Raw genomic sequence first — 24,043 nt, 5'->3', positions numbered from 1 at the left:
GGTCTGTCGTGAAAGTAAAAACCAGAAGAGAACAGGGAAAGTGATAACTCGCAATGAAATAGTTTTCAAGTAGGGTAACAAGTGAAATCAAATTCTTCCTGATCGTGTTGAGAACCTCAGAAACTCCCCCTCTGATCCGCCGCTTCGAGGATTCTGGAAACGGAGCTCACGTCCTACAGCCTCTCTCGTCTTTTTTTTTTTTCTCCTCTCGGTACCTTTTCCGTTACGTACAGAACGTAATGAATTTGCGGGTAAACCCGAGTGCATCTTCGGCGTGGGCGTGATTTGTTGGACTCGCCTGTGGCCTCTCTCTCTCTCTCTCTGCCTTTAATTGCTGTGGGGATCACGGGGCGGCAGGGACAGAATGGACTCCCGAGATTGCGGTTCCACCGCCGCTTCCCCAAACTGGCTTTCTTCTCCCCCCCCCCCTCATGCCGGCCCGCTCGTCAAGCCCTCCCCAAATTCACCCCCCACCACCGCCGTTTGCCACCCCCTCTCACCCCACACCTCGCCTGGGTAATGGCAACCAAAAACAAGCGCCAAAGATATGCGCTCGTTCCCCCCCCCCCCCCCCCCCCCCCCCCCCCCCCGAGAAGAGGCACGGTTAACTCTTTAGCGGGGAGTTAGAAAAAGCGTGGAGAAGTTTGGGAATTGGTTGAAAAAGCCGGTACACACACCCACATCTGCTGTTCTCCTCACTTCTACCACACACCTTTCCTTTCTTTGCCCTTCCCGTTTTTTCCCCTTTCTGATCCTTTCCACCAAGTTCCTACACATTTATTTCCTAACTTACCTTCACTTTCCTTTCCACTAAATTCTTGTCTCCCCCGCCCCTTTCTCGCAACCTCTCCTTCTTTCCGCTGAGCTTCCTTTTCCTAACTCTTTCCTTTTCTTTCCCTCCTCTCCTAATCTCGGCAGAGCACTGGGAGCAGATAAGGCTTATTTAGTGTTTGGAGTTTCCCCCCTCCATCCAACTGGCACTCGAACATCTCTTACCAGGCCAAGGTAGATGAGGACAGCAGATACATAGCAGGGAAGCTTTTTGTGTATGGAGGATTTGATCTCATCCTGATCCCAAACACAGAAAACACACACACACTCTTACTCTGACTCTCTCACACACACACACACACACACACACACACACACACACACACACAGGCTGGTATCAGACCCACTACTTCTGGTCCCGCGGGGCAGCCGAGTTGAAGTGCTGGAGCGGTTTTTGATCGTGTATTTATTGCAGAAGTGATCAATAAGACAGTGGTCGTCTTTGAGGAAATCGTAGTCTGAATTGATTCTCGTGACATTTTTAATTAGATTTCACTAAAAGGATGCTGGGATGTTATTCTTAGCAGCAGTTACCATGTTCCATAAGTGCCTACTGTTGTTTTAGTTTTTTTTCTTCTAAGCATTAACGATTGAACGACCGCAGCATTAAGCGCCATATTTTCCATTTCAACCGTATCAGATTGCTCGATGTTAAAGCGTCGGTATGAACGCACCACCGAGATTCAAGACTTTGGGTCTGAAGTTACAGTTTTCAGCTACTTTCAATTCATGTTTTAGCCTTTTGACATTATTGCTTTTACCTCCTCAAAAAACATCATTCTCTTTCAAATAAAGAACTTTCTGAATACTGATTTTACATGTTTTTTGAATCAAAGAATTCCTGTAATATTTTGGTCAACATATTTCTATGGTTCTTGTTTTATTGACATATACTTTTAAATCACCTAAACTAGAAATCACCACATTCTTTATTGGCTGGACTTTTAAACGGCAAAAGGCCAGTCCTATAAAAGTGAATTTCTGTCAATGACTTGAGTGATAAATTTACACCGTTGGATGGTCGAATGAAAACCGAAAGCTTCTTTCAAACATGCTCTTACAACCCCCAACGTAATCTCAACATCTCCCAGAGGAGCCGCATGTGAGAACACAAAACTACCAGACCGGATATTAAACAGATCTGATTTCTCCAGACATCATAAAAAAAAAGAAACCTTACTTAAGTCACCAACGCTCAGCCAAATGGCCGGTCCACTTCCTGTGTCCTTTTCAAATTAAAAGACCTCGAGTGTTTCCCTCCAGCCAGGTACGAGATTTTGGCCTCGTCTCGTTGCTCTCAGTGCTAAACCGAACTCAAGTCAGTTTTAGACCGATCTCTCTCTGAGGATTAGCTCAACATATTTAATATTAGCACAAAACCATGAGCTGATTCCATCCAAAAAGAATATTTATAGACTATTGTTATCGAGGCTCAGTGGATGTCTGTGACCCCAAGTTGACCCCGTACATGTTTCATAAGCACACCGAGGACTAAACCGCTAGCTGCTCTGGTTATTGTGATTAGGCCTGTGTTTTAGTGATTTGGAAAGATGCTCTGGTGATAAACAAGTGATTATGTACATGATCCACTGCAGCCGCCCCCCCCCCCCCCCCACCACCACCACCACCACCACAAAAGCCCAACATGTTGGATCTGTGTGTCTCTGATCTGACGCCGCGATTCAACGGAGACTCGGGAGCCCCCGACTACCTCGGGGAGGTCTACACGGATAAGCATTTTAAAAAAACACTAATCTCCAAATCGCTATCGCTCGCAGATAACCGTCTGCTCGGGCAGCGATCAGCATGGAGATTACGGATGTGATCTGGATCTGATCACTCCTGGTGATACGGTATCAGATGGGTGTTTGAAATAGATTTGGGGAGTTCTGCTCCAAAACTAGAAATTATCCGGCTTTGTTGGGGAGAAAAAAAACAACAACCCAAAAACCGCTCATTGAGAAAAGTCGGAGAAGAACGGAAACTAACTACGATGTCTCCGGTACAAACTTATGTTCACTGTTCAGAAGCTACAAATGCAGGAAGTCCCATTTTTAAGTCTGTTTGCAACTTAACGTAACAAAAAAAAAAAAGGCTAAATTACTGAAAGTTCCTTTAAAACCTAGAACAGGTCGACTTGTACGTCCATCAAGTGGTTAAAAACACACGTCTACATGCAACAGTCTCTCAAAATCATTTCTCAAGCTCTCATTTACTTCTATTCCCAAATAACAAACAATTTTGAGCAGATTTGTAGTAGAAATATAACTTTTTTTTAAAGCTTTAAGTCTCTTCTGTTTGTTTTTGCACAGTCAGACAAACTTCTGTCTGAATGTCGTATTTAAAGTAAAAGTTGTGCCAAAAATCATTTATTATATACAAATTCCATCACATATACACTTTGTTTATTATTTATTTTCCACTATTTTTATGTCATCATATTATTTCTGTACGTAAACTGGTTTTTTTTCTGTAACTTTTAACATCATCTAGGTGGAGGCTTCAAATAGGCCCACTGGTTGTTTTTTTTTCCTGCTTCTATAGTATTTATCTTGGTAAAATGATGTGTGCTTTCAAATTTGTTTTATATATATATATATATATATATATTCACAGATAATCTGCATCAGACCGGCCAACAAAACAAGTTTCAGAGAAGTCTGAGAAAGCACTAACATGCCGCCCCATTACACGCTCCTGTGTTTCTGTATATCATAGATCCATCCACTCATTCATGTCAAAAGGTGACTATAGGAATACTAATGGTAGTGAATTAAAAGAAATTGAAGTGAAAGAATGACATTTAACCACCAAATTATTCAAAAGAAATCCTTGTTATTTTTTCTATTTTTTTGTTTAAAAGCACGAATTGTGTCTTTGACTTGGAAAAGGTTGGTGCACAACGACACGGGGTTCGATGTCATTTACTTTGGTATATGCTGTGATTTGATGCCATAAAAGGTTCATGTCAGGTGGGGAAATTGATTTCGGGTCTTTTTTTTTTTTTTTAATTTTGTTGTTGCTCCACTAACATGCTTGATTCTGTCTTTTTTTTTTCAGCCCATCTCTTCATGCTGCATCACGGCTCTGATCCGTCCACATGGTACAACAAGGCTCCTTGTTTTTGGGCTTTTTGGGCCTGAAGGTAAGCGTCAACCAAGCAGCAAAAAAAGAAATGTGTGTGTGTGTGTGTGTGTGTGTGAGGGGGGGGGGGGGGGGCCTTTTCTCATCTTTCTACCGGAGCGTGGCGTGACTGCAGCACAGACAAAACACCACATCCAAAGATGATCGACATCAAAGAGCCACCACTCCCTCCATCTCCTTTCACACCACTTCCCCACAAACTCAGTTCCCCACCCGTCCTTTCCCTGACCTTGTATCGCTCGTTTTTTTCTTTATCCACTGATTATCAACGGCCTTGGCCGTTCCCTACCCCCCCCCCCTCCCTCCCCCCTCATCTTCTTTCTCTTTGCTCATCTCCCGTTTACTCTCAGTGTGTGGCCTTCCTGCTCAACAGGAGGTCGTCCACAGGTAACCGAGTGAAGCAGCCCCAAATGCTAATCCAGGGAAGAATGAGAAGGAGAAGGAGGAGAAGGAGAAGAAGGAGAAGGAGAAGAAGGAGAAGAAGGAGTAGAAGGAGAAGAAGGAGAAGAAGGAGAAGGAGAAGAAGGAGAAGAAGGAGGAGAAGGAGAAAGAGAAGAAGGGAAAAACGAGAGGAAATGGGATTAGTTTGGGTTTGTGTGGGGGCTCCAACAACACAATCATCATCATCATCATCATCGCAGCCTTAATCAAGCCCGGTTACATCTCAAACCAGCCTTGAATGTTTGCCGCTCGTAATAAATGTGCACCTTCTGTCTAATTTGGCCATTATTCAGGCCTGTCAGACCGCAATTATTTAGAGCTTATCTCCCTCGCACACGAGATGACGCGTTTGTCACGCTTTGGGCTCCTCCACACGCACAAAAACACACACACACACACACACACACACACACACACACACACACACACACACACACACACAAGGGGGCAGGCTTTAGAAATTCCATTGATGACTGCCTGTGATAGGGACCTGGTGCACCCCCCCCCACACACACACACACACCCCCTCCTCCTCATCATTACTGCATTGATTACCTTGCTTCGGCTTATCATCTACACATATTCAGTCCCATCAAGAGCAGCCCCACACACACACACACACACACACACACACACACACACACACACACACACACACACATTGTTTACGCGTAGATGGAGATTGCATTGTTGTTTATTCCCCCCCACTCCTCCCCCCACCACCCTCCCCGGGTTTGTTTATTCTATTGGCTGATTTTGTGTTTAGTAATGTCATCTGCACTCCCCCCTCTCCCTCCACACCCCCCTCTGGACTTGGAGAGAGAGCCAAGCAGTGGAAAAAGAAAGAAAAAAAAAAAAGAAACACAATCTCTGCGTTCAAGATTGGCTGAGAATAGGATGCGTGATATTGGGTTTCTATGATCTTTTTGTGAGCGGTAATTTGATGCCACGCAAAAGTGTTTAGCGGAACAAATATAGAAAAACGTTGTTAAATTATATCATAAATTAGTGATCAGGAGGAAACGACGGCGGGAGGAGGAAGGAGGGGAGGGGGGGGGGGGTATGTATGTGTTTTACCGCACTGATTGGGTTACATTTGCCATAACAGGACCAATTTTATTTTCTTGACATCCCAATTTTATTTGGAGAACAAACCAGGCATGTAAATACACAATAAGGAGTCGGGAGTAATGATGTTTTTTTTTTTTAAGGCAATAAAAGCCAATGGATTGCGGCCCGTCATTAAAACATCTTTACAGTCGCAAAAAAAACAATTCTTATCAACCGGGAGACTCTAACGTTTTCCCGAGGACGAGGAAATGAGGCGGGCGAACGAAAAAACTAGCCATCAGATAAGTGCGCCTCCTTAATTCTCTCATCCCCTGTTAAATAATATCATTATCATTGCCTAATGACGATGGTGCAGCAGCGCTTATGGAATAAGCCGATTAGGACAGAGACAAACAGCATGGGGGCCAGGAAGCACTGCGAGGCCATTTACCACTTCATACAGGACAAATGAGTGTGTCCTCCGCCATCTTTCCACACACACACACACACACACACACACCCTAATTCCATCCATTTCATTTCTTTCTTTCTTTTTTTTTTTTTTTACACCAGGCCATCATGAGGTATTTGATTTCCTCTCCTCCTTCCTCTTCCTCTCCCCCCCTCCCCCTTCTTCTTCTTCTTCTTCTTCTTCTTCTTCTTTGTGCGGAGGTAATCGTAGATGCAAAGGGAAAGAAGGGGGCCGCAGGGTCCTTATCAGCCCATAACATCTGTTGGCGTGTCAGGTGATGAGATGGAGCGCTCGCGGCCTGCCGGCGGCCCGGACGGCTCCTTTAATGCAGAGAGGGGAGTGTGCAAACAAACAGCGGCTGATAGGGTCTATGCTTGTCACAATCGCTCAGGACCGTGATCTATCTTCCCCCTGCCTTTTTCTTTTTTTCGCTCTCTCTTTCTTTCCCCCCCCTCTGCCCCTCCATCACCACCACCCCTCTTGCTCTCCCCCCCTTCTCTGTCTCCATCTTGAGTTCCCCCTGTTTCTTCTTCACTTCACTCCCCCACCCCTCTTCCCCGAAACAGACCTGTTCTCTTTCTCTTCAATTTTTTTTATTTATTTTTTTTATTTCAAATCCAATCCACTCCTCCTGCGCTTCTATAATTAACCCTCTTATGTTTGTTTCATGATTATGGATTAGTGCACAGAGCTGATCAGGTTGTTATAATGGCTTTTGGCGAGAATGGGGGGGGGGCTGCAAACAGAGAGGAAAGGGAAGTAGACGTCTGACGGCGAGATGGAGCAGATAAGATTTGGTCAGCGGGACGATCAGTGTAGACTTACAGAAAATGATTTTTTTTTTTAGGCCTTATCAACGTGCTCATTTCCACAATCATCAGCAGCATCGCCAGTGCCAGCACCATCACTGGGAGCACCGACCATTATCATCATCATCATCATCAAATCCGTCATCATCACTGTCATTATTAACAGTATTGGCATTGTGACGAGGAAAACCATCAGGATCATTATGGTCATTATGAAGGTCGTACATTTTCCCGTCAGTTGTTTTTTTTTCCCACTCGAGCTGCTTCTTTCAAAAGGGGCCCAAAAACTTCAGACTGTCTGTGAAATAAAAGAAACTTTCAAAAGAGGAGTTTGGTTTGTTTTGGCGGATAAGTAGAATAAAGTTTTAAGGTTTGAACACCTTAATACAACTCACTGTTTATCAAGATAGAAAAAGGTATCGCAAAGCATACAATCATAACCGTTACACCACGTAAAAGTATGACATCATTACGTCTACTGGGGACGGGTCACGAATGTTGTCACAAACACAACAAAAAAGCAAAGATATTATAAAATACAACGGTTTTAGGACAAAAGTACAGACTACAAATGAACTAAGCATAAAAAGATGTTGAGAAATTGCCTACTGAGTGGTTACAGTTTTACAATCGCCGACTCAGCGTACAGTAAAGATTATCACTTTGATATATCGTTCAAGTTTAATGTGGTTGTTTATATGGTCGAATGAAATATTTAAAACATTCATTTCATTCGTTCTTCTATCCGATATCTAAACCTTGTTTATCCTGTTTATGACTGCAGTGATCTGCAGCCTATCAGAGCATCTTTACACCGGCTGTCGGTGTATCAATAACACAACACGCACGCATCAGAACCGGCCCGTCTGGACTTCCTCCAGCATTTTGAAATGTGTATTATTCAAAATATATAAATAAATGTGCGCATTTACTATTCACATATTTTACAGGCACAAAACAAGATATAGGAAATGTTGACAGCTTTCCTCAAAGTGGTGGAAGAATCCTGTCATTTTCTCACACACACACACACACACACACACACACACACACACACACACACACAGTTGTTATAGCTGGTTAGCTCCGACATTATGCATTCGTCATATGAAATTTTGCGGCATTTAGCTTTGTTAAGCTTCAGGGCATCTGTTTGTTCCTTGTCCAGTTCAAAAAATAAAAAAGCCCCGTGAACAGAAGTGGCTCTTAAACGACTGACGGCGAAGACCGCATTGCCGAAATAAAAAAAAGAAAATGGTACAATTCTTACACTGAGCTGCAGTGTATTTTCAAAACAAAACTGATAACATAAAAAAAAAAAAAAAAACTGACTCAAATAGGAACTTTAACCCCTCAGAAACCCTTTTTTTGCTCTTCCATCCCGTCCAAAAATGAAACAGGATTTCTCCCCCATGTCTAAGAAGTCTCTTTCTGCAGCGGCTGCTCAACTGTACTGCCGCCACACAACTATAATGTCATTGTCAGATGCCTTGTGGCAGCAAGATCAATAGTTAGTAATTCCTTGGCTGGGGGTCTAAGAGTCCTCGCCCTTCTCTCTCTCTCCGTCTGTCTGTCCCCCCCACCACCACCCAGAGCTAGAATGTCCTCTAATGGAGCAGGCCAGATCTAATCACTGCCGTAATTGAAGTTTACTTTGAAGCTTTCAATCTAGGGGAATATTTAAAGACAAAAGCCACCATGAAACACTATCTACTGTCCCAGGCCTGATGCGATCGGGATCTAGTTGGCCTCTTCAATAATTGATGAGAGTCTCAAGCATACTTCTTATCCCCTTTTCCTTTCGTTGCATGTTTGTGCATTAGATTCGACTTAAATCGAGATTTTTTTTTTTTTTTTTTTTTTTTTTTTTTTTTTTTTTTTTAAGGGGCCAGAAACCGTCACGTGATGTCTGACGCCGACATGAAAGCAGAGGTTGAAGTTCAAGTGATTTATGCTTCTCACAAAAAAAAAAAGGACATTGCTATGATTAATGTGTGGCAAAAATGGTGACTGATGAGGCTCTGTGATATGAAATAAACACATATATATAGATATATATATATATAGACATTTTGTAAATATATTTAAGTTGGGAGAAGTTAGAGACTTTCTCAAGGCGTTGGCGAGACGCTGCGTTCACACTGGAAAACGGGTGTGAACTCGTCGTGACCTTGACCTTTGACTTTCAAACATATAAAAAAAATGTCATCAATTCATTCTTTAAGTGATATTTAACAAAATTCGAAGAAATTCCCTCTTCAGACGTTTCCCAAAAACGTCGCGTTCTTCAGCATGGGAGCAGTGGGATGGGCGGTGACCTTTGACCTTTGACGACCAGAACCTTATCAGGTTAAACATTGGTTTGCCAAGTGAATGTCTTTTGCCAAGTTTGAAGAAATTCATATAAAGCATTCTTGAGATTATCGAGCTCACAAGAACGGGACAGACGGACGGACGGACAGACAACCTGAAATAGATGAATATATAGCTGATATTTTTAAAAAAAATCATTAGTTTGTCAGGCAGAAGAGGAGTTTTGGTCTTTTACAATCGAGTCTAGTTAGTAGAAGTTATATACTGACGACCATCACAAATATTACATCAATTATTACGTCATCGTCTGATCGCAACTATTTCCGCCGACTACGGACATTTTGCAGAATTGTTTACATTCATCCATTTAAAGAAAGAGGTGGTTGATAGATAGATAGATAGATAGATAGATAGATAGATAGATAGATAGATAGATGGATAGACAGACTTTATTAATCCCGTAGCGTTACAGCAGCATGGATGATACGGCAAAAGCAATACAAATGATAGAATACAAAGAGAGGTAGTGAAGGTACAAATATGAAAAAATTAAAAAAAATGCACAGTATATACAAATAACAGAAAATTAAATTAAAAACAGTGCTACGCCGTTAATGATGATGAAGGGCAGGAATGACCTCCTCTATCGGTCAAATTGTTATTTATTGATAAGATTCACACCCATAAAACTGCTTCTGATAAACAACATAACTGGAGACTGATTACCTCTAAATTACACTTTATGTCCTAAATACTTGGACTTACATTTGACAGGACATGTTTCTTCAAATACAAGAAGGCCCACTAAAGAGCTTTTAAGTTTAAAAACGATGATATCGTGCACTTCAAATGTTTTAACTTAGTCTCGGACGCTGGACCAACAACTATTTTTAAGCTGCTTATTCTTCATATTAAAAAACATATTTTAATCAGGTGAATAATCACCGGTTAAGAGTTCAAAGGTCATCCGAGACACCACGATGAGTGCTTTCAGTCTGAAGAGCAAGTTTTAAAAACTACAACAACAAAAAAAGAGGGCGAACTCTAATAAATAATAAAGCCATGAAAGTGCAAGAGTGCAGCAGCACATCGTAAACATGATTATTCTTCCACAAAGCTGCCCTGAAGCGAGCGAAGTTACATGAAGAGCAGCTACCAAGAAAAAAAAAACAACCCACAGGGCGGCCTTTAACACTCAGACATCCACCAGTCGGATGCCAACGCCCGGTAAATAACAACTTCAATACACACAACAACAAACAACAGCCAAACACTTTCTTATTCTCGTCACTATTAGCAGCAACGATATGAAATCGGACAGATCTCCAAAAAACACACAGCAGCATCGGAAGATTCACAGAAACACAAAGAAGCATTAACACAACACATGAATATGAATATATCAGCTCTTACCTTGTTGAGGTGAAGAGGTGAACATCAGGCGTCGCTTAGCAACACCTGGGTCTCCAAGCCAGGACGTTGATTGGTTGATTGTGGTTGTAATTGTTTTATATAAACTCCGTTTTATCTACTCAAACTACATAACTTATATTTTCATGCTTCTTATTTCTTACCACATGCCAACTTGTCTTATTGCTGTGATCACCGACATTGTTTTTAACCCCTCAAGGACTTCTGGAGTATAAATAAAAGTTAAATGAACGCATGATTGATTTTAAGCTTCCCGTTGTCAGAGAATACAGCAACCGCACTTTAATCCCCCACAACCAGCAAAAACAACAACAACAACAACCAACAGCAAAACTTGCAACACAAACCAATTTCAGCACAACAACCCCACTCATAACGATGACGTCACGCAACGGCTCGGCGGCCTCACGTGCAAAAATAACAAACCGAAAATATTCAGACATAAAGACATTCAAAGAGCAGATTTAAAACATCAAAGGTGCACAGAAAAAAAAAAAAAAAAAAAAAAAAAAAACCTCAGCAGAAGCTCCTACCTGTCCTGGAAGAGAAGCACGTGGTCTCTGCAGACGTCCTCCCACCTGCAGGTTTCCTGACGTGATGAACCTGAACGTCCTCTTCCAAGAAGTCCTGAAAGCCTGTTAATGACACCTTAGTTTATCTTCTACGTTGACATGAGCAGGATAAAGGGTTTTATTTTTCTGGACGACAGTTAGCCTTCAGCTCCCATTTGTTCGTCGCTACGCGGCACAGGTGTGCTTGATTGGCAATCTGGGGCCTGACTAAACCGCGCGTGCGCGCTGTGACGCGTTAATCTAAATATCCCGCGTTTTTTTTTTCCTCTCTTCTTTTTTTTAAACTTTATTTAGATAATAAAACAGTACAGAACAATGATAATATATATATTTCACGAATGGATGTATAGCAAAACCAAAGTAAACAAAACAATATGTTTGTCTTTAATATAAGTTTCCATATCTTCTACTACTCTTCTTGAGTAAAACTGCATTAGAAAGTAATATTTTAAATAAAGCTTTATATAAGTAGATTTTTGGGGAGGCTACTTTTACTCTACATGAGTATTTTGATTAAATTCTACTTCTTGCATTACTTCTACTCATTTTAAAGGGAGATATTCTACTTTCTTCTCCATTATATTCATTCTAGCTACTTTTTGGATGAAGATTTAACAATAACTGATATGAATAGAGGCTTTTGCAATCAAAATCCAACACATTATTAAAGATTGAACTACGGTATTTTTCAACTTTTTTGGCATCTGACATCTTATATATTAAAAAAAAAAGCATTTCAGATGTCTCGGAGTTGTTACCATCTTCACCGAACGGTCGATTTCTCCTCTAAACTCCCCCCCAAAAAAAATCAAAGATTGGAGGAAAAACTGACACCAGGTTTGTGTATCCGAACTTTTGTTTTTTCCCTCCGATGACCCCCCCCCCCTCCAGATTTATATCCGTTCTCCCCCGGCTACGACTGATGCTTCCCTATCGATAATTCACCTGACTACATATCAGTCCGACTTCCCTTGAAGCACGTCCCAATCTTCTAATTCCCGCCGTGTCAGACGCACGTTTAATCCTGAAGCGCTCAATTCGCCCGCGCTTTTGTCGCGGTGATCGAACGTCCTCCCGTTAATTGCGTTAGCTGCGTTTAATCACCGCGCTTTAGTGGCAGCTGCGAGTTGTGTCAGGTTTTTTTTTGTTTTTTTTAATGTTTTCTTGCGTCGGTGGCATCGGTCCTGGCAGCGGCCCTCCACTGATTGATAGGCCCGAGCACGGAGGGGCAGTGGGAGATGGAGAGAGGTCTGATAGCGGGGCCGCTAGATACTCCCTGATTCACTGTGTGTCAGATACTGATAACACCGAGGACTCGCAGGGAGCGAGAGAAGAGAGAGTTGGCGAGGAGGAGAAATAAGGGCATAAATGAATACTTTTGAAAAAAAAAAAAAAAAAGTGGGGGAGAAAGAGAAAGAGAGAGAGAGAGAGAGAGGAGAAAGAGATGCTTTAGATGTCACGTCAGTAGGCAGAGTGTGGAGTATGGGATTGTGGCCGAGTGGCTTATTTCATCACACTGACAAATCGAGGTGTGGGTCCCATTGCTCTCGACTTCACGTTGTCACGGGGACGCAGCATCCTTCTTCGTCTCTCCTCTTTTTTTTTTCTCCCCCTAACCGACTCTCCATCGCTCTCTCTCTCTCTCTCTCTCTCTCTTTCACATCCTCTCTGTCTCTGTGAGTGTTTCTTTTTTTTTTCTTTTTTATTAATAACTATCTGTGGGAGATGAAATAAAAGCCTCGTGTGTTGGCGTGGTCACGGCGCTGTCATTTGTAACGTATGTCTTCCGATAGCACTTTGAGAGAAAGAGGAGGGAAAAAAAATGGAGTGCACCTTCCTCTTCCTCTGTCTGCAGCTTCAGTGTATCAATAGCATCACTCTTCTCACCCTCCCTCCCTCCCTCCCAACTCTCTCTCTCACTTTTCTGTCGCAATCTATCCACTTTCCCATTTTTTTTTTTTTTTTTTTCCTCCGATGCCCCAACCTTATCTATCCATTTTATCTCCCTCCAGTTTTCGGCGCCATTTCTTCTCTTCTTCGCCTGTCGCTCATCCCCGGGTGTCACCAGGTTTTCTGTCGCCAAACGGGAGGGGCGGGGGAGGTGGTGGTAGGGAGGGAGGAGGGAAGGAAGCCAAGTGAGTCAGGAGGTCACCGATGAGATGCGCACACACACACACACACACACACACACACACACACACACACACGGTGTGCAACTGATGGTCACGAGTCATTTAGTTTTTCAAAAGAGATGAACTTTTGCGGCACGCCTGTCCATCACGCCACATCCCACACGGGGACATTCCACGCATGCCGTCCGTGTACCTCCGGCATTCCTCCTCCACACGCAACGCCCGAGTACAGGACACGCTGACCCGGTGACCTCGGCGTGTCCTCGGCTCTGACTCCCGCGTGACCTTTCGCCGTCTCGGTGGAGGTTTTTTCCGCAGGAAGTGAGCGTCTTTATTTCGCAGAATTTCTGACTTCACAAATCATGACCCCATTAGGAAGATTTAGTACGTCCCGATACTTTAGTCTGTTAGACGTAGGATGCCAAAAGTACCAGGATGTTCCTACTACATCCGGTTGTATTTTTGCAGTCTGCGGGCCGGCGTGCTGCTCTGGCTGTTCCTACCCACAATCCTTTGCGCCGCGGAAGATACGTCACATCAACTGAGCCGCCGTGAGAGTTGGTGGCGCCGAAGCTCCGCCCACAAAAAGGAAGAAGGAGAAGAAGAAGAGGCATTACGAGGAAATGCTACAAATTGCATCCTCTTTTATTTTTACTTTAAATGTAGAGGGTCAAAGTTCAGGACGCATTTCTATGACAAAGTAGTATGTCCCATGTATACATACTACACGCAACAGTACATACATGTTAAGGGTAGCTGCAGGAAAAGTTTTAAATAACTGTTTATTGTGTCGTTGTTCCACCTTAACGTCCACCAAAGGGGACGTAACACCTGTTTTAAATCTACAATATTCCTCCAGCATGATTACCAACTCTGCTAACAGGACCTGCTGATGGGTCCTGAACCTTCAGGGGCTCCAAAGACACCAGAATTTGCAGTTTTTTTTGTGGTAACATGATGAATTGTGAACATTATTTAATATATTTGTGCATCATTACTGGACAACATGAAGCTGAAATGAGGAGGTGGGTTCTGTATTCTGTCTTGTAGGAAAAGTACCTTTAATATTTCAGGTAATATTTTTGCTGACATGGAGCAATTGTTTTTATGTTATTTGCATTTAATCAAATTATCACAAACTAACCTGGGGACATGAGATGGGGAAGGGACCGAACAGAGAGGGTGGGCACCCACAGCTGATTTCATCTCTGGAGCCCCCTAGTGGTTCAATCTGGTTACTGGTTTCACTTTGGGTTCTTTCATTTCAGGGATCTTACAGGAGCTACAGTTCTTCATCCAGATGCAAAAGCAGCAGGAGTAAATGAGCATATTGTCCTGAAGAGGCTTTCAGGTTGGTTCTCCTACAAAGAGGGATTCCTCTGCGGAGATTACTGAAACCAATAATACTCACAGATACCGAGACGTTTTTTTCCACCTGGAGTTGAAGCTTCCTGCGTCGACCATCGTTTGTGAAACGCTTCAAATACAGTAAAAGCTCACCAGCCGGGAGAATAAGCAGCTCTGTGGCTTCTAATAAAGATACCAGTGAAACTACATTTAATGACCAGACAGATCAGATTATTATGCTTTATGTCTTTTCTACATCTTTTCAAAAACCATTGTGTGGAGCTTAACTTGAAAATGATACCACATTTTTTGCTTTCTTAAAGATTCTGCTTCAGTAATCATGTGGATTGAACGGCAACGCAGGAGATTTCATGGGTGTGTTTAGCTCCTGCTTTCAACTATTTATTATACTTAAATTGGCCACAGGTCTACTGTTGAATGTGCTGGCTTAGCAACACATTGCGGTTTAAATACTGTTTATAATTTTAATGGCTATTGGTTTTTTATTGTATTAAACCATTCTATAATGGCTATGTGGAAGTTTGTAGAGGGTTAAAATTCATCCGAAACATGAGTTTTTATAGAAATATATGAGTTACGTACAAAATAATGACTAATTGAATGTAATTTAAAAAGATTTAGTTACGGTGTGTTTGAAATTTCAGAGCTGTTGAAAAGATGTTCAGAAGTCAAAGTCAACTCTAATGTCAATCCACCATATGTACAGTACAGAGGGATGAAAATATTGTTTCTCAGTCCCACAGTGTGCAAAATAAAAAGATAAAAGAAGAAATGTATAAATATGTAACAATAAAAACTAATAAAAAATACAACAACCACAGGGATGCTGTGTTAACTGCAATATATACATAAATACAATCTAGTGGAAAAGTTCAGACCACAAAAAAACCCTGACCTGACAAAAAAAACAGGAAAAAAATAATTAAAATATTAACCAAATAATCCTGTTTGCCATCTTTTGACCTGCAAATCACCAAAAAAATAAAGCTCATACTTCCCTCCGGTTTAAATACAGTTACAAATATTGTATTTAATATCCTCTAAATTTCTTAACACCTGTATTTCTTTGATTTTGTTTTGGGATGATGAGGTCCCAGTCGAGGTTCAGTGCAGTTCAGCAGGTGGAGGTGAAAACAAACGCAGGCTTTGAAAGGTCGAGGACCAGAGCAGGGGGATGTGCTCGGTGTTTAGCATCGATCAACGGGAGATGGAGGTCTGACTCGGAGCACCGGTGTTGTGTTTGGCCTGCCTTAATTGATGTAATGAATGTGATTAGGTGCTATCTGAGGGATCGCAGAGCCCCGGACCCTCCGCCCTCCGTCCTTATCTCCCGGTGGCTTCCTGGGCCCTTAAAGAGTGGAACCAATAATGCATCAGAACAACGGTGAGGAGGAGGAGGGTGGGGGGGGGCAGAAGATGGATTGATGAGGGGCCTGAAGATGCGACCACGGTTACGTACATCAGCAGAGCCGATATGGGCCCTAAAGATTACACATCTCTCGATGGAGGTGGTGGTTTTGGCTTCACCGCTTCTCTTTTGTTGTGTTTGAAGGATTTAAATCAGCAATATTTCTACACAAGTGTTGCGTTTTAGTTCACCTGTGTCAGTGGGCGACAACTTGTACTGCATGTGATGGTTGTTGGGGAGGCAGAGAGGAGCGAACGGAGCCCAGTGTTCGGCAGCGCAGCGCTGGCATCGTGTGGAGGAGTGAAGTCCTGCAGGAGGAAGCAGCCGCTTCACCGTCAGAGATGCTTCAGCAGCAGAGAGACGATCGATGACGCCTCGTCGGGTTTGACGCATGCAGGATATTTGAAATCAGTCCCAGTGGAAGGGGGAATCACCAAATCGAAGAGGACGTGCATCAAGGTGTCGCCCCTCTCCCCCCCAAATACACAGATTAATATATTGTAAAAGATATTAAAGTGGTCTGAAAGTTGGGACAATAAACAATAAATTATAGTTGTGAACTTGTCAACGAAGGACCGTCTGCGTACAGAAGGAGGAAAATATCTCCATGATACATATCAGGAGCCCTTTTAGTCTTTTTTTTAAATGGTTCATCCCATCGCCCGGTTATTTTCAATTCCATTTTTTGTTATAATTTAATTTCCCCTTGTGGAATCAATAAAGTGTCTGTCTGTCTGTCTTTCTTAACTTTTTTAGTTGTCATCCTCCCTATGACATAAACAGATAGCCCATGTTGCACCTTACACGTCTGATATTACATGTGATCTACATGTATTCAATAACCTGGAACACACACGTGACCCTGAACTGAAGTAAAGCCGAACAGACACATGGTCCCCATGAATGGATGATTCTTCATGCAGCGCTGTAAAAAAAAAATCCACCAGCTTAAAGGCCTCATTAATAAAAATGGCTTCATTTAAATTCCCTTCTCAAAATAAGCTGTGTGATTGTGTGGGGGAGTACACCTGGTCGATGCAATCTGAGCAAGTCCGTTCTCCGAAGCTTTTTCATCTCAGCAGTTTAATTGCCATTGATCAAGCAATTCTCACTTTGTGCCACAATCTAGTGTTTTAGTATACACATATGAGATTAAAGTTAGCCAACTGTATTCTGTCTGACCTTTGACCTGCTTCAACATTTATACAGCAGGGAAGCAAAACACACTGTTTTCGTGAAATGTGAGTACAGAGATGTCTAAAAAAAAAGTCATTTAAAGTGTCAGTAGCTATTTGCATGAATCTCAGGTGACAGTGGGGACTGACTCACTTCCAGTTCGGGGTGAAAGAAAATATGCGAAAGTTAAAAGGTAACAACAAAGTTTACTTCAAATGAAGCGTTTTTCTTTTCTTTTTTACAAAAGTGTCACAGCAACATAGTGTGATTGGGGAATATTTCTGAGTAGATGCTGCCACTCTGTGGATACAACAGAGAGGTTGTGTTTTCTGCTCCACCACCATGCATCCTAAAGAGGGCAGTGTGATACAGGAAATACACTTCCCTGCATTCACCCTGGTTCTCACCCTGTGCCACTGAGCGGACAGAGAACCGCTGCGTGTATGATTAGATAAGATTTAACCTTCAATTTGTTAAACAGAAATATCTCTGAATGTCCTGCAGCCATTTAAAAAAAAGATCACACCTGAATGAAAAGCAGTGCACACACTGTGTCGACGCTCAATAGCCTATGTCCTCCATTTCCTGACCACGTGTGATTTTTCCAAGGATGGAGTCTCATCGATTCGGGCTGTTACAGTTATGCTGGTGATTACAGCTTTCGTGCTCATCGATCAGACGCCACCCCCGCCGTGTGGCCGTGCTATTAATTACAGAAGATGCTGCAGAGCTTTCACATCATCAAAAGGCCAATCGTTGATATAACTGGCTGCTATTAAAAGCCGGTGCAACGGTGAAGGTTTGTCTCGCTTTGAGAATTCAATAAGCTCTCAAGACCTCCTTCCTTGAGTTGAGGAGAAATTGTGTGAAATCAGATAAAGAAGATTCTCCAGATTTTAAATGCATAAAAAGCGATAGTTGATTAAAACGTTTGACGGTAGGGCACCAATGTGACCTGTACTACTTATTAATTCATATTAGCAAGTATGAAAAGCATCATTAACTGGTCATTAATTGGTGATGCTGGAAGAATAACATTACAGCAGGTGAGAAAAAGCTCGTCAGAAACTTTGTATTAAGGGATCTTTGTACATGAATGAATATTTTTGGAACCAAAAGTTTACAACGTTTCAGGGGAAAGAAACAAAATACAAACATACTCGTAGAACTGGAGTCCAGTAACTACTATTTATATACTTAATTCCTCTGCCCCCTCGATCCATTTCAGGTCATTGTGAGAGTTGCTCGAGCATTTTTTTTCTGTCAATGAAAGTGTGGGCTGTCTGCCAACGGGGGGAAACACTGGTTTATATCAGTTAAAGGAATCAATTAAAGTCAATGGATTGATATTCCAGTTGGATGTGGGCGATTAAAAGTGCTCAAATAACTGATCTCATTGTTGTGGTCTATGTTGAGGCTCCAATGAAAAGACAAACACATCAGCCAGACTTTACTGCTCATTAAACCAGTTATGGTTGGTTATACAGCCTGGATTGGAAATGTGTCTTTATCCGACCTTACAACCACGTTTCTTTTTGGGTTTTCTTTGACGAGCCTGTCATGTCTGGCTGTCGTAATGTCACCACAGTTTTCACATGGCCCATTTAATTCGGGGTCTGTGATAAAGTAAGTTATTTAATGCATTCTCCTAAAAGCTACTCAAATAATTTTCAAAGAAGTTGCTGCAAGTACAAAAAAAAGGTTCAAATAAAAACACGAATTCGTGACAAAACAAATGTAAGTTACATGCAGAATGTAAACTGATGAGTTAATTTTTTTTTTTTTGATTTGGATAAAATAAAATAAAATAAAAAAAAAAACAAGGTGAATGACTAACACATCTTATTAATTTACAGAAGAAAATTGGATGTGAATCCTTCTGCCCTTTGTCCTCACATCATAACTCACATTAGCAGAAGCTGCATTGTTTCAGACTTTTATTCACTAAAGGACCTCGTGAGGGCTTGTAACGACACCTTTGTCATGTGACTTTAAAAAAAAAAAGGTTCACTAAAGCTTCTCCACATGAGAGAAGAAAGGTTTGGGAACATGTTGTATTTAAAAAAGTGTCTTTCATGAAGGAGGGCAGATTCTCGGCTACTAGCGCAATGAATCGACCCACAAAAGCTGACCGGTGGAAGAGTTGCGGGAGCTGACACGGAGAAAAAAAGGGAGTTTTAAACTGGTTGACTCTGAGAAAAGTAAAATTCTCCTCTTAGAAGTTTCATCTTTGTGTGAAAGATTGTCAAGGGCGACATGAATAAGACTCTTGACAGCCTGAGCTGGGTCCCAGTGAGTTCAAAGTAAAAAAAAAAAATATAAAAAAAAAAATCTATATATATTGTGTCATTTGGATGTCTTGAAAGTTTTACTTTTAGCGCGTACTGCACTTCCGTTTAATGCCTCTTCTTCTTCTATTACTTTCTTTTTGTGGGCGGAGCATCAGCGCCACCAGCTGTCTCGGAGGCTCAGTCGATGTGACGTGTCTATCAATTTCTTATCATTCACGGCTTCAGTTTTCCACTGTAATCATAGTCTGGAAACCCTGTTCGTATTAATACTCAACCATTTTGAAGGTCGGACCAATCGGCAACCAAGCGTGATGGCATCGAGGTCGAGCGTCTTTCCGTAGAGTTTCGGTGCATACCGATTGTTTAAAGCTGCTCCGATAGTTTCAAAATGAACCCGAGGTCTACGCCCAGTTGTCAACGTACCCAGACCCAAATATTCACGCATTGAATTTAGGTCTGGTGACACCACGCGAGTTGTTAGCAGCACCTGACCAATGTTTTACGGTGTCCAATGCCTTTCAACAGTAAAGATGCACAATTATGTGTTAGAAGTTGAACAGTTCAAACTGAGACAAAGTGCACAACAGATGCAGCACCGGGATTTCTACTGCAGATTGGACACGATATGACCCTTTGACACGGCTGTGGCAGCCTGACAAATGGGAGCCCGAATAGGCCCCATTAATGAGGCGGGGTGAGAGATGGGGATGAGGGCCGACGGACAGATTCTGCGGAAGGGAAAAGTGTCAATGAGCCGGATGGAGAGAGCAGATGCGCGTTGGACACTGAGCTGTCGATAGACACCCCCAGACAAGCAGTTGTCCAGTCTCTGTGCAACTATAACAAGCTGTGGAGCCTCACCGCTCCCTCCCCCTTTCCATTTCCCCTTTGGCCTCGGCCGGGCCTGCTTGTCTGGGGCCCGGGTTGCCTGAAATCCCGGTAATAACGATGGCATTGATCGCTGTGCCTGGGATGGCCAATTACAGCTTCCATAGCATCTAATGAGGAGCAATTGCTCTGGTGGCAATTACCGCAGCTATAGCCTATAGCGCCCCGAAACTGAGATGGAGAGCTACGAACCCAAAGGAAGTGCAAGTGAGAGAAATAAAGAGTGCAGCTATTACTGCTGCACACACATGCAGTGCAATGGTACAGAGCTCAGCTCCCAATTCAGGCGGCAGAATTAGTGCAATTCATGTTAAAATCTTTTTAATCAAATCAAAAATTCTCATCACTATAACTGAGTTGTTGTTTTTTTGTCTATAAATGGGATATTTTTTTTTTTTTAAGGAAATATTAATAGTTATCTCAAATTAATTACATCTGTGATAGACCCTATACAGATAGTGTAGTGCCTCTGAAAGCCTCCCAGACATATTAGGAAAGCCCTTAAAACAGCAACTAAAATATAGAAAGAGGAATTATAGAAAACATGACTGTCAAGTTAAATAACTAAAATTTGAAAATGTGGTGTTTCCTTTATATAAATACTAAAAAAACCAAGTTGTTTGGGGACTAATCAAACATTTGGACTCGTGTTTCTACAATCCTGCCACTGCAAGTTGTATATGAAATTTGGTTGTTATTTTTATATATATATATATATATATATTAAAAGGCTTTTAATTCGAAAGGAAGGCTGGTAATTTGAAACAGCTGACCGATTGCGTAACTTGAGCAGTTAATGAGCACCTGCCGTTACGGTCCGGCAATCAAGCCAGGTTTGTAACCGGATATGCACCGTTTGGACGGAGGCATTTTTTGTTTTGTTTTATATAATTACCTCAAGTCCAGAAAAAGGCTTCAAGTCAACGGTCGGATCTCGGAGCGGATTTATTTGTGTGTCCGGACGCTGAACCCTTCAAGCAGCTAAACAGCTAGCTCTTCCAAAACGGCTTCATCCACCGTTCTTCACTTTTTGAAGGTAAAGCTGCTGATTTGCTATAAACATGTGTCCAGATGTGCGTTTGGAAATATTAGATAGATATGAAGCAGCCTTATGATGCTAATATGTCTGTATGTTTCACGTGTGTGCAGTTTTGCTGTGATTTCCTCTTTGTTGCGCAATCATGATGTTGTGTTTGTTGAAATGTTATTGCAATACTTATAAGCTCTTAATTTTGTGTAGTGGTACAATATGAATACTCATAATTGAGTTTTATGGCAACTTGTTTGTGTGTTTTTTTTGTTTTTTGGTATACAATCACGTGGTTTGTTTATTTGGTGCTTTATGGATGTTGATGCCACATCCAGTTTTGCACAATTATTTTTCTCGTAACACGTGCTTAATGAAAACCTCAATGTTTTTCTATTTTTAAATTTTCTCCACACTTTAACCCTCCTCAGTGCAACAGTTTCTTTGTGAAAGTCACACATTTCCTTGTGTTTGTCATACAGCTTCATCACACCAGACGTGTCTGCCTGAAATCACCAGTTTGTGATTAATTTTATTTGTATTTTTTTTTTTTTTTAATGTGCGAAAGTTAATTTTTTTTATCTGCTGCATAAGTGACGTAAATTGCTGCAGTTGTACAGTAGATCAAAATCAGCTTTATTGGCCAGGTTTGTTTACACATACAAGGAATTGGAGTCCGGTTGTACCTTCTCTCAGACAGACATAAAAAAAACAGAAATAGGTCAAAGGTTGAAGGTCGTGTATATATTATTGTGATTGATGTAAAAACCGGAAGGGAGAAATGAAATCAAAGCCCTCAATGGTAAAATATCCCCATAGACATTCACATAAAATGACTGTATGTGAGATTTATGGAGGAACATGGGGGGCGACCTGATAGCAGAGTGGTTCGTGTGCAATGTAGTCTTTCGTTACAGGACATATCTCCGCTGCTCTGGAGTAAAGTTGTGGCTTCGCCGATATTTCATTCAGGCATGTCATTCCCTCACTCTCTTTCCACACATGTTCCCGTCTGTCTCCAGTGTCACTATCAAATTATAAAGCATAAAAAAAAAAAAAAGCCTTCCCCCCCTCCTCCACCTCCCCCCCCACCTCTCCTCAGACTGGCGTTAATCTAATGCCGTTTTCTTGGAGGTTAAAGTGCCGCGGTTGCTGTTAAGAGTCCAAAGAGAGTAATTATACGCACATCCCCGTCACAACAGCAACGCGTGCACACTTCCTCCGAGCCACGTCAAGTGTAATGACGAATGCTTCGATCCTAATTGGCTCCTCGTCAGGTCACAGCGATAGAAACTTTGTCATTAAATTTTGTGGCTTTGAGTAAGTGTGCAGGCGCTAGTTGTTGTTGTTGTTGTTGTTTTTTGTCCCCCAACTGATGTTAGGCGTCTACCAGTGAAAGCAAAGGATGTGGGTTTTGTGCATGTGGATGGTTTACCTGACTCGGTCTCAAATTGATGCCAATGTGTCCGAACAGGACTTTATATTTTTAAAATAGGGGATTGGAGAACCACTGACCTTTTATATAAAAGTGTTCGTAGCTTCCGGGTCTGAAAAATGAGGCCGATGCCGAAGTGCCCTCAAGCTGCAATTCCACCGAAGTGCCACTGGAGGTCGGCTCCAAAAAAAAAAAGCCTCGATTTTAAAATCCCATTCAACGAGTGTCATCAAATTCTCAGTCAATAAAATGTGTCCATCAGTTATCTCGGTGTTGTTAGCTAAAGTAGCTCCCTCTTATTTGGCTTTCTGGAGGTCCATCTGAAAATAATATGTCGTTAATTAAAGGCTCTTTTTGATTGACAGGCCCGTGGTGCCGTCAGGTTGCGGCTATCGGTGGGCGGGACGTAGTATCGCCGGGTTTCTATATATCTAAATAGCAGTAAAAATGCCTGCCATCTCTTTGCATTGTGCTCATTCATTGCCTCCTCTTCTATAACCATCTCTTTCTGGTGGCGGAAGCCGTCTGCAGATCTAACAGTGACTCTGTCTTTGTGATCTGCGTGCCTTGTTGGATGTCTGACTTTGAGAGAACTATTCCTTTTACTCTCCCACACCCCGCTTTTGTTTTATTTTTCCCTCGTCTGTTGCGTGTAGATCTTCCATCATCTTTTTCTCTTTTTTTTTTTTTTTTCTTGTCGCATCTTTGCCGCTGTGTAACTTTAATATCTGGGTTTAGAACAAGGACAAGAGGCAGCAGCTCGCTGACAGTCAGACGTGGGGGAGAAACACAAACACCCCTTCAAAGCTCTTTTTATTTGTCCTTTATATAATGTAAGAGAGGGGAAGAGAGACCCGGCGCAGAGGCGAGCCGGGTCCGATTGAGGCTTTGGCGTGACCATGCGAAAGGAGGCTGCGGCCGTCATTAGACGAAACACACAAACGGGCACACACACACACACACACACACACACACACACACACACACCCGCATCAACGTTGTTAGCTAAGAGAGAGCGAGGTGTAGAGAGAAGGGGTGGAGAGGTTACAAGATAATCAACACTCCCTCTCCACCGTAAACCCACACAATAAAGACTTGACATCAATATGCCAGAGCAGTCATCACCGCAATGGTGCCCGGCACTGAAGGGGGGAAAGGGCCTCCGCGGTACATCCGCACTGATTAAATCACTGTGTGTGAGTGTGTGTGTGTGTGTGGACGTTCTCTGAAATGTACCGGAGAGTTCAACAATGTT

Source organism: Embiotoca jacksoni, unplaced genomic scaffold (assembly GCF_022577435.1).
Source record: "Embiotoca jacksoni isolate LCO1_2020_lvr unplaced genomic scaffold, fEmbJac1.0.p SCAF_105, whole genome shotgun sequence".
Lineage (NCBI taxonomy): Eukaryota > Metazoa > Chordata > Actinopteri > Embiotocidae > Embiotoca > Embiotoca jacksoni.
The sequence above is the reverse complement of the archived record's forward strand: the minus strand, read 5'-3'. Positions refer to the sequence as shown.